The sequence below is a fragment of the Scyliorhinus canicula genome, unplaced genomic scaffold (genome assembly GCF_902713615.1).
Source record: "Scyliorhinus canicula unplaced genomic scaffold, sScyCan1.1, whole genome shotgun sequence".
Lineage (NCBI taxonomy): Eukaryota > Metazoa > Chordata > Chondrichthyes > Carcharhiniformes > Scyliorhinidae > Scyliorhinus > Scyliorhinus canicula.
Window position 1 is genome coordinate 1,120,492 of NW_024055760.1, and position 17,529 is coordinate 1,138,020.

General features: G+C 45.8%; 2 long non-coding RNA genes across 4 annotated transcripts; both read right to left on the reverse strand.

Annotated features, from left to right (window-relative positions):
* Positions 1-3,502: 3,502 nt before the first annotated feature.
* Positions 3,503-8,415, reverse strand: LOC119960984. Of its 3 annotated transcripts, none has more exons than XR_005459555.1 (3): positions 7,958-8,412; positions 7,181-7,287; positions 3,503-4,029 (listed from the first exon to the last, which is right to left on the reverse strand). It is a non-coding gene; the product is annotated as an uncharacterized LOC119960984 (long non-coding RNA). The 3 variants fall into 3 exon arrangements; XR_005459554.1 differs by having other exon boundaries at positions 3,503-4,038; positions 7,958-8,411; XR_005459556.1 differs by lacking the exon at positions 3,503-4,029 and adding an exon at positions 6,448-6,739 and having other exon boundaries at positions 7,958-8,415.
* A 2,791-nt stretch (positions 8,416-11,206) lies between these two features.
* LOC119960988 lies at positions 11,207-14,604 on the reverse strand. The gene is made up of 4 exons (XR_005459561.1): positions 14,426-14,604; positions 12,169-12,172; positions 11,528-11,529; positions 11,207-11,336 (listed from the first exon to the last, which is right to left on the reverse strand). It is a non-coding gene; the product is annotated as an uncharacterized LOC119960988 (long non-coding RNA).
* Between the last annotated feature and the right edge of the window lie 2,925 nt (positions 14,605-17,529).

A 17,529-nucleotide genomic window follows, 5' to 3' on the forward strand; every position in this document is an offset into this window, starting at 1 on the left:
CTGTCGTAGCCAGATTCGATCCCAGATCCCCAGAGCATTTACCTGGGTCTCTGGATTACTAGCCCAGTGACAATACCATTATACAACTGCCTAGCCCACATAGTCTTGGCAGAATATGATGTCTTGTAACTTCACGAAATGATAAACAAATTTATTTTTTCAAACAAATTCGGATAGCTCTGCAGTTTCAGGTTGATAATGTTTTTTTAAAAACAAAGATCTAGTGTTTCTAATATAATTACCGAATACACCAATTCACTAATGATAATCAAGGTACACTACAGAATAATCATTATTTAATCGTTGTTTTTTGCTATGAAATCAATACATAGTTAATATAGAAAAGGCACAGAAGGTGAAATGGTTGCAGGAAGCCACATGTTTGAGGTATAAAAGGGCTTCCTTAACCTTGTTACTAATGACAGTGAATACACTATGAAAATAACAATTTTAAAACTAAATGTGATTATTCATGTGTACTTACAGCTTCCTACATTACAACAGTGAATATGTTTCAAAAGTACTCAATTGGCTTTAGAACACTTTAGAAGGTCAAGTGGGTTTGAGGTTTTATAAAAATGTACATTTGTTCTAATTGTTCGTAAATTAGGATATATTACACTCAGGGACCTCACCAGAATCATTGATAAAGTTTGGAGTCTTAATTTTGCGTAATAACCACGGTGTTAACACCATTTTTAATACTCTGTGAAACTACGACACACCATATGCAATTATTTGTTGTAAAACACAGCGAGTTCATAGAATTTACACTGCAGAAGGAGGCCATTCGGCCCATGAAGTCTGCACCAGCACTTGGAAAGAGCACCCTACCCAAGGTCAACACCTCCACCCTATCTCCATAACCCAGTAACCCCACCCAACACCAAGGGCAATTTTGGACACTAAGGGCAATTTAGCATGGCCAATCCACCTAACCCACACATCTTTGGACTGTGGAAGGAAACCGGAGCTCCCGGAGGAAACCCACGGACACACGGGGAGGATGTGCAGACTCCACACAGACAGTGACCCAAGCCGGAATCGAACCTGGGACCCTGGAGCTATGAAGCAATTGTGCTAGCCACCATGCTACTGTTGTTGTGATTTGGAATGCACTGTCTATAAATGGTCCTGGAATCTCATTGCACTGTAACTTCCAAAAGGGAATTTGATACATTGTGAAAAATAAAACAAAATAATAGAACTCGGATTAAATGGGTCGCTGTACAAAGAGCTGGCACGGGGAAAATGGGCCAAATAGACTCCTCTGTGCTCTAGCAGCCTTGTGTACATTGAAAGCGAGTGGTAACGACCTGGAACCTACTGCATATGAGGTAGGAGATGCAGAGATGACGGAAGGATTTCAATAGGAAATTGGACAGGCACTGAGAGAAATAAACCCACAGGGATTCGGGGATAGAACGGAGCAATGGACAGACTGGCTTCCTCGACAGGGAGCCGACATGGTGTCAAAGGGCTGAATGATCTCATTCTTCACCCTCCAGATGCTGTGATCTCAGGAGAGAAATTCAGCTGCTCCAGTCACTACAACTAACTGGAGTCCCTCATCTCTGGTGCCATTCTCGTAAATGTCCTCTACAACCCTAACTTAGAATTTCACATCTTTCCTAAAGTGTGGGGCCCATATCTAGGGTTCCATAGGGGATAGAATTGAAAAGCACGGAGGAAATGTTCAACTTGTTTACAACCAGGGTTAGACTACACTGGGAGCACTGACAACATTGGTGATCTCCATTTAGAAAAAGAAAATAGAGACACTGGATAAGGTCCAACAAAGATTCATAATAGACAGAACTGAGAGCATTTAACACTCATCATGTGGAGATGCCGACCATCAGGAGCAAAGAGACACAGAGAGATCTGGGCGTGCAGGTCCACAGATACTTAAAAGTGGCAGCACAGGTGGAAATGGTGGTGAAGAAAGCAGACAGCATGCTTGCCCTCATAGGACGGGGTATTGAGGATAGAAACTCAAGAATTATGTTACAATTACATAGAATCTTGGTTCGGCCACATTTGGAATACTGTGTCCCAATTCTGGTCACTGCACTACCAGAAGGACGTAGAGGCTTTGGACAGAGTACAGAAAAGGTTTACCAGGATGTTGCCTGGTATGGAGGGGATTAGCTACGAGGAGAGATTGAATAAACGGGATTGTTTTCCCGAGAGAGGTGGAGGGGTGACCTGATAAAAGTTTATAAAATTATTAGGGGTACAGAGTGAACAGTGCAGAAATGGCAATTACAAGGGGGCACAAATTCAAGGTGAGGGTGGAAAGGTTCAGTGGAGATGTGCGGGAAGAGTATTTTACACAGAGGGTGGTGGTGGCCTGGAATGCACTGCCAAGTGAGGTGGTTGAGGCAGATACGTTAGCGACCTTTAAGACTTATCTGGATAGGCACATGAACACACGGGGTATAGAAGGATACAGGCGGTTGGTCTAGATAGAACACGTGATCGGCGCAGGTTTGGAGGGCCGAAGGGCCTGTTCCTGTGCTGTATTGTTCTTTGTTCTATACAGGGCCTTGGCGAGGCCACACCTGGAATATTGTGAGCAGTTTTGGTCTCATTATCTGAGGAAGGATGTTCTTGCTCGAGAGGAAGTGCAGCGAAGGTTTACCAGACTGATTCCTGGGATGGTGGGACTGATGTATAAGAGATTGAATTAGTTAGGATTGTATTCGCTGGAGTTCAGAAGAATGAGGGATCTTATAGAAACCTACAATATTCTAACAGGACTTGACAGGGCAGATGCAGGAAAGATTTTCCCGATGGTGGGAGTGTACAGAACCAGGGGTCGCAGTCTGAGGATACGGGGTAGACCATTTAGACAGAGATGAGGAAACATTTCTTCACCCAGAGAGTGGTGAGTCTGTGGGATTTGTTAACACAGGAAATAGTTGAGGCCAATACCTTGCATGTTTTCAAGAAGCAGTTAGATATCGCACTGAGGGCAAAGGGGATCAAAGGAAATGGAGGGGAAATCGGGATTAGGCTGTGGAGTTGGATGATAAACTATTTTCATTTCATTTACTATGATCATAATGAATGGCAGAGCAGGTGCAAAGGGCCAAATTATCTCTTCCTGCTCCTATTTTCTATGTAATCCCTTCCCACACTAAGAGCAAGTGAATGGTTTTTCCCCAGTGTGAACTCGCTGATGTCTCTGCAGGATGGATAAATCACTGAATCCGTCCCCACACTGAGAGCAGGTGAATGCCGTCTCCCCAGTGTGAATTTGCTGATGGCTCCGCAGACTGGATAAACCAGTGAATCTCTTCCCACACTCAAAGCAGGTGAATGCCGTCTCCCCAGTGTGAATTCGCTGATGGCTCCGCAGGCTGGTTAACTGAGTGAATCCCTTCCCACACTGAGAGCAGGCGAATGGCTTTTCCCCAGTGTGAAGTCGCTGGTGTGTCTTCAGGATGGATAACTGTCTGAATCCATTCCCACAGACGGAGCAGGCGAATGGCCTCTCCCCAGTGTGAACTCGCTGATGTGTCTTCAGGTGAGACAACTGAGTGAATCCCTTCTCACACTGAGAGCAGATGAATGGCCTCTCCCCAGTGTGACTGTGTCGATGAGTCTCCAGTTTCGATGGGGTTCTGAATCCCTTCCCACAGTCCCTACATTTCCACGGTTTCTCCATGTTTTGGGTCTCCTCGTGTCTCTCCAGATTGGACAATCAGTGGATGCCTTGTCTATACACAGAACATATGCACTGTCTCTCCTCACTGTGAATGGTGTGATGTTTCTTCAGGCTGTGTAACTGGTTGAAGCTATTTCCACAGTCAGTTCATTGGAACACTCTCACTCGGGTGTGTGTTGTGTGGGTCTCGGTGCTTTTCCGGTCACACTGATGTTTGAAACCTTTAGAAGCTGACAGTTCGGACAAACATTTCTCCTTCTCACAATGGTATTCAGATCAGAAGGAATTGAGTACGATTGTCACATCAAGGTGTGCAGTTTGAGATTTCTGTCCATAATTCCTCCTCTTCCAATTTCCTTTAAAAACTATTTGCAAAAGTCATCATTGTTAGTACACGATGAAAATTCAGAACAGACAATTCTAGTTCCTATGGAGCATTATTTCCTCTCTTGTTCTCCAAAAGCTGTAAATCTCCGTCCCACACAATCTCCCTCCATTCTCACTATGCTGTATCTAATATTCACCCTCCCAATTCTCCTGAAGGTGCTGGTTCATGTTGATCGACAGATCCAAGCTCAGCTCACTGCTTCCTGACCAGGACACAGAGATTAGAATGGGAGTAAGAGTAGGCCATTCAGCCCACTAAGTCTGCACAACCATTTAATGAGATCCTTGGCCGATCTACCTCAGCACCATTCTCCCACACGATCCCCATATCCTTCAATATCTAGAAACCTGTCAATATTTGTCTTGAACATACCTGATGACTGAGGCTGCACATTCCTCTGGGGTAGAGAATTCCAAAGCTTCACCACATGCTCGAGTGAAGAGATCCCTCCTCATCTCATCTTTATCTCTATTTTCCTACCTGTTCCCCATAACCCTTAACTCCATTGCCAATAAAACATCTGTCTAACTTGTGCTTCAATATATTCAATGACTTCCAGATACAACTGGTCCCTGTGGAAGAGAAATCTAAAGACTATCAACCCACTGAGGGAAGAGATGACTGGAAATCTATAATGTAGCTACAGTCTTATATTTCAAGCAAGGCGAGAAATAATAATAAATATAACTTATTACAGAACCGTAAATAATATATCTAACCTGTACCATGTAACATATCTCTGTCCATTATTCATTTAATTGCCCTGAAATGTCAGCCATCTCTTGGGGAACCTACACATTTAATTGTGAACATTAGGAAAGAGACCATCCTTTTCTCCAGACAAATAAATATGTCAAGCTGAGGGAGAGACCTGGACCACAAGGGAGAACAATAAATCAGAGGTCTCTCCGATGGCAAGGAAGGAAACCCTGGCAGGTGGGCGGGGAGGATTCACAAAAACCCGCTGGAGGTCCCAAACCCTCAATTAGGCCCATTGATTTTATTGTCAGTCTGCAGACAGGAACTGGAGAACTGAACACAGGCAGAGGAGAGGGAGGGAGAAAACTGGGAGTGGAGGAAAGAAATGGTGCAGAAGGGCAGCATGGTGGCACAGTAGTTAGCACTATTGCCTCATGGCGCCGAGGTCCCAGGTTCCATCCCGGCTCTGGGTCACTGTCCGTGTGCAGTTTGCTCATTTTCCCCGTGTTTGCGAGGGTTTCTTCCCACAACCTAAAGATGTGCAGGGTAGGTGGATTGGCCACACTAAATTGCCCCTGAATTGGAAAAAATGAATTGGGTACTCTAAATTTAAAAAAAAAGAAACGGTAGATGGGTTTGGATTTCAGCCGAGGGAGGAGGGAGAGTGTGTGGGACGGGGATTTACAGCTTTGGGGAACAAGAGAGGAAAACATTTTCCAGAGAAACTGGAATTGCCTGTTCAGAATTTCTATCCTGGACTGACAGTGATGGCTTTTGTAAACTCCTTTTATAGGGGGTTAGAAGGGGAGGATTTACAGATGGAGACTCAAATCAAACTTCACATCAAGATTTAACAGAGTCACTCCATCCAACAGGACGCGAATATCATTGACCTGTGAATGTGGAAGAAGAAATGTTTGTCTGGTCCGGCCGTAGGGAAAGATTTTCCAAGATCAGTGTGACTGTAAGAAAACCCGATACACACACACTCGACTTGAGTGAGTGTTCCAGTGAACTGACTGTGAAAAGAGCTTTAACCAGTTACACAGTCTGAAAAAACACCACTCCATTCAGAGTGGGGAGAGACCGTACTCATGCTCTCTGTGGGGACAAGGGTGCCACAACAGCACAGTGGGTAACATTGTTGATTCTCACCGCCAGGGACTCGGGTTTGATTCCCGGTTTGGGTCACTGTCTGTGCGGAGTCTGCACGTTCTCCCCGTGTCTGTGTGGGTTTCCTCCGGGTGTTCCTGTTTCCTCCCACAAGTCCCAAAAATCGTGCTTGTTTGGTGATTTGGACATTCTGAATTCTCCCTCCGAGTACCCGAACAGGCGCCGGAGTGCAGTGACTAAGGGATTTTCTCAGTAACCATTGCAGTGTTAATGTAAGCCTTTTTGTGACACTAATAATGTTTATTATTTATTATTCAACTGATCGTCAAACGTGGAGAGGGACAAGGACACCAGCAGCATGCTGAAACCGTGTAAATAGGGGCTGGTTTAGCACAGGGCTAAATAACTGGCTTTTAAAGCAAGACCATGGCAGGCCAGCAGCGCGGGTTCAATTCCGGTACCAGCCTCCCCGAACAGGTGCCAGTATGTGGCGACTAGGGGCTTTTCACAGTAACTTCATTTGAAGCCTGCTTGTGACAATAAGCGATTTTCATTTCATTTTTCACGTGGGGACTGTGAGAAGGGATTCAAGTCCCCATGTGAGCTGGGGACTCGTCACACGGTGGAAATGGCTGATTCCGTGATGGGGGCTGGTACAGAGACCATTGATTCAACTGGTCACCTGGAACGCAAGGGGATTGGGTGGACCAGTGAAGGTCAAGGGTTGTCACTCACCTAAAGAATCTAAATGCTGGTGTAGTGTTCTTGCAGGAGATTCATTGTGGGTTAGAGATCAGACCAGACTGCGGAAGGATGAGCCAACTGTTTCATTCGGGCTTTGACATAGGGTTCGAGGTGCTGCAATTCTAATCAATAAACAGTCACTCTTTCAGTCTTCAGTCACCAGGATCATTAGTGGTGCTGGTGAATGGCTAAGTCCCTAACTGGGACAATATGGCATTTGTAAAAAATATTGTTGGGATCCATCCCAGACCTGGATACACATCAATCAATGCTTGGTGGAGACTTCACTTGTGTACTGGATCTGGAAATGGACTGGTCCAAGCCCATTCAACCGCTATAAATACACAATAACGGAGTGGAATCTGGAGGGACCATCTGGCATGACCCAGGCACCAGAAACGACAACAGCAAACCCGGAAAAAAGATAAATCAATCTGTTCCCATCAGTAGATTGTAAAAGAATTATGGGACATACATTTAAGATTGTGAGTAAGATCTACAGGGAGGATATGAGGAAGAAATTTTACAGAGTGAGTGATAATGATATGGAACTCAATGCTTACACACAAAGGTCGATAATCTCCAGGTCCTGATAATCCGAATGGTGCTGTCAGAATTTGATGTGAGGATTGGTTGTGAATTTCCTGCCTCCGAATCCCTTTCTAAGTGCCTGTGAAAGAAGTTTGCAAAGGCATCACTGTCAGTCCAGAAATAAACTTCAGGAAAGATAAATATTTCTCCAGGTTTGAATTTGCTGTGTGTAAATCCTCCCCTAATAACCCCCTGTAAAAGGAGTTTCCAAAATTAATCACTGTCAGTCCAGGATAGAAATTCACAATATTCTCTCCTCCTGCTCCCTGGTCCAGGATGACAGCTCTGCCCCCCGCTGCACACTCACCCTCTTGTCATCAGCAGTCCCCTAATTTGAGGGTGATGTTGACTCAGGGTTGTGAATTTCTACACGGGGTTTTCATGTGGCTGAACAGAGTCACAGAGATTTGTGGGGCAGGATGTCCAATGAGACAGTGAAATCCGGAGAGCTGGATTGGCTTCCTTTTCTTTCCATCTCTGCCATTGCTTTGCATCATCAATAAGACATTGGGACTCAAAGACTAATCCAGTTTGATGGACAAGTTGTCTCCAATCTGAACAATGGGGAACAAGCTCCTCCCACTCATTGAAACATCACCCCGACAAAGAGTACAACAGCAACTTATTTATCTTCCCCAACGTGATCGGTGTAATTAGTCTCAAATTTAACCTGGAATGGTCATTAAAAGTTTCCCAGTCACTCTGATATCTGAAATCTTTGTCCAGACAGAACAGACAAACCATTTTACCTCCCAATGATATTCAGGTCCTGATGAATCGAGTAACTCAGTCAGAGGATGATGTGATGTTTGGTTTGAAGTTCCCGTCAGTGAATCCTCCTCTTTCTAAAGGAGTTTCCGAAAGAATTTCACTCTCAGTCCAGGACAGAAATTCAGGAGATTCTCTCTTCTGGCTTCCGGTTCCTGGATGATGCGCATGCGCCCTGCTGCACATTTCCGGTCAGAAAGATGACGGCCGCGCATGCGCCCTGCTGCCTATCGCCCCTCAACAGATGACAGTCGTTAACAGGGGCCGACCAGACAGAAAAACATCGATGCCGCCGCCCCATTCGGTACAAACACCGAACTGGATCAAAATTGCCGGAACCAATTTATCACCCTGAGGAACTGAGTGGAATAATGGCGGATAAGGCTAACCGGAATGCCGGGCGCGGCTGAATACGCCCTATCTCCAACACAGGAGTCAGAACGCGCTGGCGCCAGTTACCCCGCCTCCGGAAGTGGCCTCTCTGTGTGGAGCATGCGCAGTGCTGCTCCGGGCTGAGCGCAGCCGCAGTGAGAGTGAGTGCGGCTCCCAGAGGCTGAATGAGAGCCGCCGCGAGCGGGGACAATGGTGAGAACCCAAACCCCCCAATAAGACCCATTGGTTTTATTGTCAGTCTGCAGACAGGAGCTGGAGAACTGAACCCAGGCAGAGGAGAGGGAGGGAGAAAACTGGGAGTGGAGGCAAGAAATGGTGCAGATGGCGAGATGGGTTTGGATTTCAGCCCAGGGAGGAGGGAGAGTGTGTGGGACGGGGATTTACAGCTTTGGGGGAACAAGAGATGAAAAAATGTTCCAGAGAAACTAGAATTGCCTCTTCAGAATTTCTATCCTGGACTGACAGTGATGGCTTTTGTAAACTCCTTTTACAGGATATTAGAAGTGGAGGATTGGCCGACAGAAAACTCAAAACAAACAACACATCGAAATATGACATCCACTCTTTTCATTAGGAGCTGAACATGATTGGTTTATAAGTGCAACAGGTGATTAAGAAGGCAAATGGAATTTTGTCCTTCATTGCTAGAGGGATGGAGTTTAAGACTAGGGAGGTTATGTTGCAATTGTATAAGGTGTTAGTGCGGCCACACCTGGAGTATTGTGTTCAGTTTTGGTCTCCGTACTTGAGAAAGGACGTACTGGCGCTGGAGGGTGTGCAGAGGAGATTCACTAGGTTAATCCCAGAACTGAAGGGGCTGGATTATGAGGAGAGGTTGAGTAGACTGGGACTGTACTCGTTGGAATTTAGAAGGATGAGGGGGGATCTTATAGAAACATTTAAAATTATGAAGGGAATAGATAGGATAGATGCGGGCAGGCTGTTTCCACTAGCGGGTGACAGCAGAACTAGGGGACATAGCCTCAAAATAAGGGGAAGTAGATTTAGGACTGAGTTTAGGAGGAACTTCTTCACCCAAAGGGTTGTGAATCTATGGAATTCCTTGCCCAGTGAAGCAGTTGAGGCTCCTTCATTACATGTTTTTAAGGTAAAGATAGATAGTTTTTTGAAGAATAAAGGGATTAAGGGTTATGGTGTTCGGGCCGGAAAGTGGAGCTGAGTCCACAAAAGATCAGCCATGATCTCATTGAATGGCGGAGCAGGCTCGAGGGGCCAGATGGCCTACTCCTGCTCCTAGTTCTTATGATCAGTCTTTGAATTTGGAAGGAGAAATATTTGTCTCTTCCGTTTAAGGAAAAAAATTGCAAAGATCAGTGTGACTGGAAAAGCACCGAGACACACACACACCCGAATGAGAGTGTTTCATTGCACCGACTGTGGAAAGAGCTTCAACTAGTTACACAGCCTGAAAGAAAATCACACCATTCACAGCCGGGAGAAACTATACTTCTGTTGCGTGTGTCGACAAGGCACAGGCAGGAGAGACATAAAGACCCCTCACCATGGAGAAACTGTGGAAATGGGTGGACTGTGGGAAGGGATTCAGTTACCATCACAACTGGAGGTTCATCGGCGCAGTCACACTGGGGAGAGACTGTTCATCTGCTCCATTTGTGGGAAGGGATTCACCCATTCACACAACCTTCGCACACACCTGCGAGTTCACACTTAGGAGGGACCATTCACCTGCCCGGTGTGTGGGAAGGGATTCACTTGGTCATACTGATAAGGGACCATTTACATGTCCTGACTGTGAAAAGAGTTTTAAATGAAAAAAGGATCTGCTGACACATCAATGTATTCATACTGGAAAGAGACCATTTACTTGCTCTGTGTGTGGGGAAGGATTCATTCAGTCATCCCACCTGCAGGCACATCAACTTGTTCACTGATAACAAAAATTTTAACTGTCCTGACTGTGAGAAGAGCTTTAAAAACAACAAGGATTTAGTAACACACCAACATGATCACACTGGGGAGAGACCATTCACTTGCTCTGATTGTGGGAAAGGATTCATTAATTCATCCAACCTTCTGACACTCCAGCAACTTCATACAGGGGATAGACCGTTCACCTGCTCTGAAAGTGGGAAGGGATTCACACATTCAGACAACATTCTGACACATCAGCAGGTTCACAGTGAGGAGAGGCCATTCACTTGCTCAGTGTGTGGGAAGGGATTCAGTCAGTCATCCAACCTATTGAATCACCAGCAAGTTCACACTGGGGAGAGGAAATCAGTCAGTCATCCAACCTGCTGACACACCAGAGAGTTCACAGTGGGGAGAGGCCGTTCACTTGCTCCATATGTGGGAAGGAATTTTCTCATTTATCTTATCTTCTGAAACATCATCGAGTTCACACTGGGAGTGGCCATTCAACTGCAATGTCTGTGGAAAGGGGTTTACTCACTCATCCCACATGCTAACACCAACGAGTTCACAAGCGACTACAAGGATTAGATTATGCCCTTATTGATTTTCATAGAATTTACAGTGCAGAAGGAGGTCATTCGGCCCATCAAGTTTGCACCGGCTCTTGGAAAGATGCTGTTTATCATGTCCAGGACTGAATAATGTTCACTCTGATTGTCTTAATCTGCTGATGAGGTTTATTATTCTGAATAAATGTGAAATAAATCAACTTTGTTTGCAATGCTGTTGCAGATTTTTGTCTTTCCCACCTGAGTGTTGAACATGACCTGTCTGGAGCTCAGAAAGGACAATCTGGGGGAGGATCACACGGCAGGAACAGAACTTCAGCCTGGACACAATCCTTCAGGGTCACACTGAGAGGGACAAATGACACTTTGCTCTTTCTCATCTCTCTTCACTGTCAGCAAAGTCCCCGTGTGGGTTAATCCTGGGGTGTGTACGAAATGTATTCCAGCCGCTCTCTTCCACATCACAGAACCCCGAGACACGGAACAGAAGTCTTCTTTACAACTGTGTTCAGAGTCGGGAAGAACAATGGTGAATGCTGGAAATGTAATAATAATAATTGCTTATACATGTATGCTTCAATGAAGTTACTGTGAAAAGCCCCTAGTCGCCACATTCCGGCGCCTGTTCGGGGAGGCCGGTATGGGAATCCGCGCTGCTAGCCTTGATCTGCATTACAAGCCAGTGGTTTAGACCACTGTGCTGTCAAATCAGCGATTGGTGTAAAACTGTGATTTTCCTGATTGAATGTCAAGCAGCTGGTTTCAGTTACCAGGCTGAAAATGCATCTGAATCTGTCTAAAAGATTTTAATGTGTTTGTGTGACGGTGACAATGAATTCCTTGAATTGAAACCTATTTAAATAGATTGCTTGAAGTTTGCATTAAAATAACAGCAGGAGGGTATCACAGGAACCTGGTAACAGCAGGGAGAATTAGACAATAGTTTCATTACCAGATAAAGAAGGAGCTGCAGCTTGTGTTCAAGAATTCCCACTTTTATTGATATTATTGTGCTTCCCACATTCCATCCTTTTAAATAAACCTCACCCCTACCACCCTTAAACAATCATAAACAGAACAGAGAAAAGGGCGGAGCTGTGTCTGCCCCTTTAACTGGGAGCTGAACATTGTCAGAGCCCCGGCTGTCCCTTTAAGAATGAGTGATGTGTTCAGCTGAAAATTCCTATTGGCTGTTTTCTGGGTGGTCTCCTTATTCTGATCATTCTCAGTGATCCTCGGGTATGTGAACCTGCTCTCCTGTCTCTCATTCACATCTCTGTTCTCTCTCAGATTCTCACTTAACCTCTCTCCGCTCTCACACTCACTTATTTCACAGACCTCCCACCTCTATCTATCTTTCTCTCTGCCCTCTCTCCTTTCACCTTTCTATTTCACAGAGCGCCTAAATTCACTAAACTTTTCTCTCTCTCATTATCTCTCTCTGACGAACACACTGAACCTCTCCGCTTTCTGAGTGAACATCTCATTTCTGGAGACTCAATCCTTTCTCTCTCTACCTCTCACTTTCTCTCTCTCCCTGACTGGCCCTGACTCACTTTTAATCTCCTATTTTCTAATAACCCTCTTTGAGGAAAATTTAAGTTTCTATAATGTCCCCTCATTTCTCCCAGTGATAATCCTCAGTCCATCTTCCAATTCAGTGAATATGTTAAAAATCTAAATAACCTCACATTTTAATGTTTAAAATGGGAATGGATGTGAATGTAATGCTGAGGCCGGCAGCAATCTGTGTGGGTGTTCTTGATGCTGTCAGAGTGAGTTCACCCTCACAGGCAGGAAGACTGTTCACGGTGATAACATGAAACTGACGCCTGCTGTTTCATTCTCAGGTAACACAACTTCCTGTTTCTCTGCTGCCGGTTCCAAACCACACATCTCACTTCTGAGCAGAAAATAAATCCAGGGACCACAGTCTGGTGAGAACATCTGTCAATGCCGCCTATATCTGTCCACAGAGTCAGGGCAGAGTCACACAGATCACATTGTGGTGACATTTACAAATGAGCCGGTTATTTCTGTTCAGAGTCTCCATTCCCGGACAGAACCGGCTGTGTCTGTGAATCAGTCACTGAGTTCCCTCTGCTCTCTGTAGCTGGGAACTGATAACCTGCTCCCTTATATTTTATATCATTCTTTCTGTGTTACTTGTTTCCTCTATTTCTCAGCTTTTATCTCTCGCCACCTCGTCTTTCTTTTTTTTTTAAATCTCTCAGTCTCTCCTTTCCTCTGTATCTCTCTCAATCTCTGTCTGTTCCTAATCAATTGAGGTGTTCAAATCATACAGTGTTTGCGATAGATTGAAGAAGGAAAAAGAGGGAGAAAAACAGAAAATGTTGGAAAACTTCACTAGTTCTGGCAGCATTGGTACTGAGAGAAACAGAGTTAACGTTTCGAGTCCTTGTGACTCAGAGCAGGAGAAACCGGGATTGTCCCTCTGAGATCAAGGAAGGTGAAGGGGAGATTTAATAGAGGTGTTTAAAATGAGGAAGGATTTATGATAGTGTCGATGGGGAGAAACTATTTCCCAAGAGCAGGAAGGTTTGTAACCAGAGGTCACAGAGATTTAAGAGATTTGACAACAGAACCCAAGGGGGTGATGAGGAGAATTGTTTTTACACAGTGATGTGATGTGATCTGAAATTCACACTGACAGGCTGCTGGAAGCAGATTTACAGTAACTTTCAAAGGGAGTTACACTTGTAGAGGGTAAATTGGCAGTATTATGGTGAATCAGATGAATTCGACAGTTCGCTGATAGAATCTCTACAGTGCAAAAGGAGGCCGTTCGGCCCATTGCATTTGCACTATACCTAGGCCCAATCCCCCATCCTATCCCTGTAACCCCACCTAACCAGCACAGGGCAGCAGGGTAGCATGGTGGTTAGCATAAATGCTTCACAGCTCCAGGGTCCCAGGTTCGATTCCCGGCTGGGTCACTGTCTGTGTGGAGTCTGCACGTCCTCCCCCTGTGTGCGTGGGTTTCCTCCGGGTGCTCCGGTTTCCTCCCACAGTCCAAAGATGTGCGGGTTAGGTGGATTGGCCATGCTAAATTGCCCGTAGTGTCCTAATAAAAGTAGGGTTAAGGGGGAGGTTGTTGGGTTACGGGTATAGGGTGGATACGTGGGTTTGAGTAGGGTGATCATGGCTCGGCACAACATTGAGGGCCGAAGGGCCTGTTCTGTGCTGTACTGTTCTATGTTCTATGTTCTATTTTTGCACACGAAGGGGACGTTGATCATGGCCAATCCACCTAAGTTGCAAATCTTTGAATGGTGGTAGGAAACCCATGCAGGCACTGGGAGAAAGTGCAAACTCCACACAGACAGTCACCCAAGGCTGGAATTGAACCAGGGTCCATGGTGCTGTGAGGTAGCAATGATGCCCTTTGCGACAATCTGAATTTTCCTCTCCTGATGTTTTAACATTTGATCTTTTCAATCACAATGTGTCTCAAAGAGAAGATATATTTCCTGTATAAATCGAGAACTACTAGAATGATTTCAGTTCCTCTAAGGATGCACCTCAGATACCAGAAATCTCTGGACTTCCCCATGTACTCATTGCTCTCACCTTGGGTAGAACAGCTCTGAATCAGGTGGAGTCAGTCACACGTGCCTCTGTCATGATGTTTCCATTCCTATTTTATCTCACATCTCCCAGTGACACTGACTATAACACAGAAACATCAAATTATCATTGCTACCTTGCATCTTGCCCTCCTATTATTGTCTAATGATAATAGTAACAGAGTAATACACACCAGCATTGGAATAACAGGCATTCCCGTCCCAGCCCCCCCCCCCCCCCCCCCCCGAACAGGCGCCAGAATGTGGCGACTCGGAGCTTTTCACTGTAACTTCATTTGAAGCCTGCTTGTGACAATAAGCGATTTTCATTTCAGGCAGGTTATTGTCTAATAATAACAGTGACAGAATTATTATCTGGGACCCTGGATCTGGGAAGCAACAGTGTTACCCACTGTGCTACCATGCTGCCCTAAATTTGCCCAGATAGGGTGATATTTCATAGGGTCGGTGCAGATTCAATGGGCCGAATGGCCCCCTTCTGCACTGTAGGGACTCTTATCATAGATCATAGAATTTACAGTGCAGAAGGAGGCCATTCGGCCCATCGAGTCTGCACCGGCTCCTGGAAAGAGCACCCTACCCAAGGTTAACACCACCACCCTATCCCCTTAACCCAGTAACCCCACCCAACACTAAAGGACACTAAGGGCAATTTATCATGGCCAATCCACCTAACCTGCACATCTTTGGACTGTGGGGGGAAACCGGAGCACCCGGAGGAAACCCACGCACACACGGGGAGGACGTGCAGACTCCGCACAGACAGTGACCCAAGCCGGAATCGAACCTGGGACCCTGGAGCCGTGAAGCGATTGTGCTATCCACAATGCTACCATGCTGCTACATGATTCTACATTCGATCTAATGATATGAAAATGAAAATGAAATTAAATGAAAATCACTTATTATCACGAGTAGGCTTCAATGAAGTTACTGTGAAAAGCCCCTAGTCGCCACATTCCGGCGCCTGTCCGGGGAGGCAGGTACAGAAATCGAACCGTGCTGCTGGCCTGCTTGAAAAGCCAGCGATTTAGCTGAGTAAGCTAAACCAGCCCCTGATATGTTCACTCACACACTACAGTCTGACTTATTACTGGAAAGATACTGTGTTTGTCACTCTCAAAGTGAGTGAATCCTTTTCTGTTTCCCCTCTGGGCCCCATCTCCACTATTATTGTCTGATTGTCCCACTGAGACTCTCACTGTTATTATTGGACAATCAGCCAGTCAGCCTGAGCCTGTGGCCGCTCTTACCGTCACAATGTCCGGGTGATTGACGGCAGCTCCGGACCAATAGGAAGAGGAGGGGCGGGACTGGAGGACCGACCGGGAGCGGCTTTCCACCAACCAATCGGAGTGAATGAGGGGCGGGGCCTGCTGTGGTTGAAGCATGCGCAGTGTGGGTAATGGCGGAGGAGAAAGGCTGTGTCTTCAGATCCGGAATTCGTAAGGGGCGTTTAGCAATATGGAGGGAGCGAGAGATCGCGGGGATGGGCGGAAACGTTGTGTTAAGTTATTGTAAGCTGCAAACCTCGGAAAAGTTACCGGACCCAGTTTGTACCGAGCGGAGCTGCAGCTCCTCATATTCGGCTCGGATTGACGGCCGCCATCTTTATTGGATGTGCTCAGGGCGCATGCGCGTTTCTCATCTTTGTCGAGGTGAAGTTTCAATAAGTGGGAGGGGCTTGTTCCCCATTGTTCAGAATGGAGACAACTTGTCCATCAAACTGGATTAGTCTTTGAATCCCAATGTCTTATTGATGATGCAAAGCGGTGGAAGAGATGGAAAGAAAAGGAAGCCAATCATAGTGAATGAAAGAGGGACAAGTGTATTGATTAGAATTACAACACCTCGAGCCCTTTGTCAAAGATCGAGTGAAACACTTGGCTCACCCTTCCGCAGTCTGGTCTGGAATCATAGAATTTACAGTGCAGAAGGAGGCCATTCAGCCCATCGGGTCTCCACCGGCTCTTGGAAAGAGCACCCTACCCAAGCCCACATTCCCACCCTATCCCCAAAACACAGTAACCCCACCCAACACTGAGGGCAATTTTGCACACTAAGCGCAATTTAGCTTGGCCTTAACCTCTTCACTGGTCCACCCAAACCCCTTACGTTCCAGGTGACCAGCCCCGAATCAGGGGTCTCCCGCCTCCCCTTCCCCATCACGGAATCAGCCTTAAGGAACTATCCAGTAATTCTTCAAAAAGTACGGGCCAAGGGTCCACAAAGATGACAGCCACACACACCTATACCCTCAGAGTAAAACAAAAACAGTTTGATAGTCATCAGCTAGCAAACCCATCCAACCACCACCCCCCTCCCATTTCCCATCAGCGCCCGACCGAGGCACACAAATTGAATCCAAACCCAACCTTCCAGGTTCCGACCGAGAAGCTCAGCTTGTCAAACCAGCCAAAACTGGTTCAACCGCTGCAGCTTCACCCCCTTCTCACTCCCATTCACCAGCCTGTCTGGTGAAAATCGTTTCCTGTCGGCGGCATGGTGGTGCAGTGGTTAGCACTGCTGCCTCATGGCACCGAGGACCTAGGTTCGATCCCTGCCCAGGTCACTGTCCATGTGGAGTTTGCACATTCTCCCCGTGTCTGCGTGATCTCACCTCCACAACCCAAAGATGTGCAGGGTAAGTGGATTGGCCATGCTAAATTGCACATTAATTGGAAAAAAAAATTGCTTACTCTAAATTTATTTTTAAAAAGAATTGTCTCTTTCCTAATGTTCTCAATTAAAGGGGTGAGTTCCCCAGGGGATGGCTGACATTTCAAGGGACATTATAATGGACAGAGATATGTCTCGTGTTCCTATATGGAACAGATTTGATATATTATTTGCGGTTCTGTAATAAAGTAAACGTATAATTACTTCTCGTATTGTAATATCAGACTAGCTACATTATAGATTTCCAGTCATCTCTTCCCTCAGAGGGTTGTTAGTCTTTGGATTTCCCTTCCACAGGGACCAGTTGTATCTGGGGGTCATTGAATATATTGAAGCACAAGTTTGACAGATATTTTATTGTCAATGGAGTTAAGGGTTATGGGGAACAGATAGGAAAATAGAGTAAAA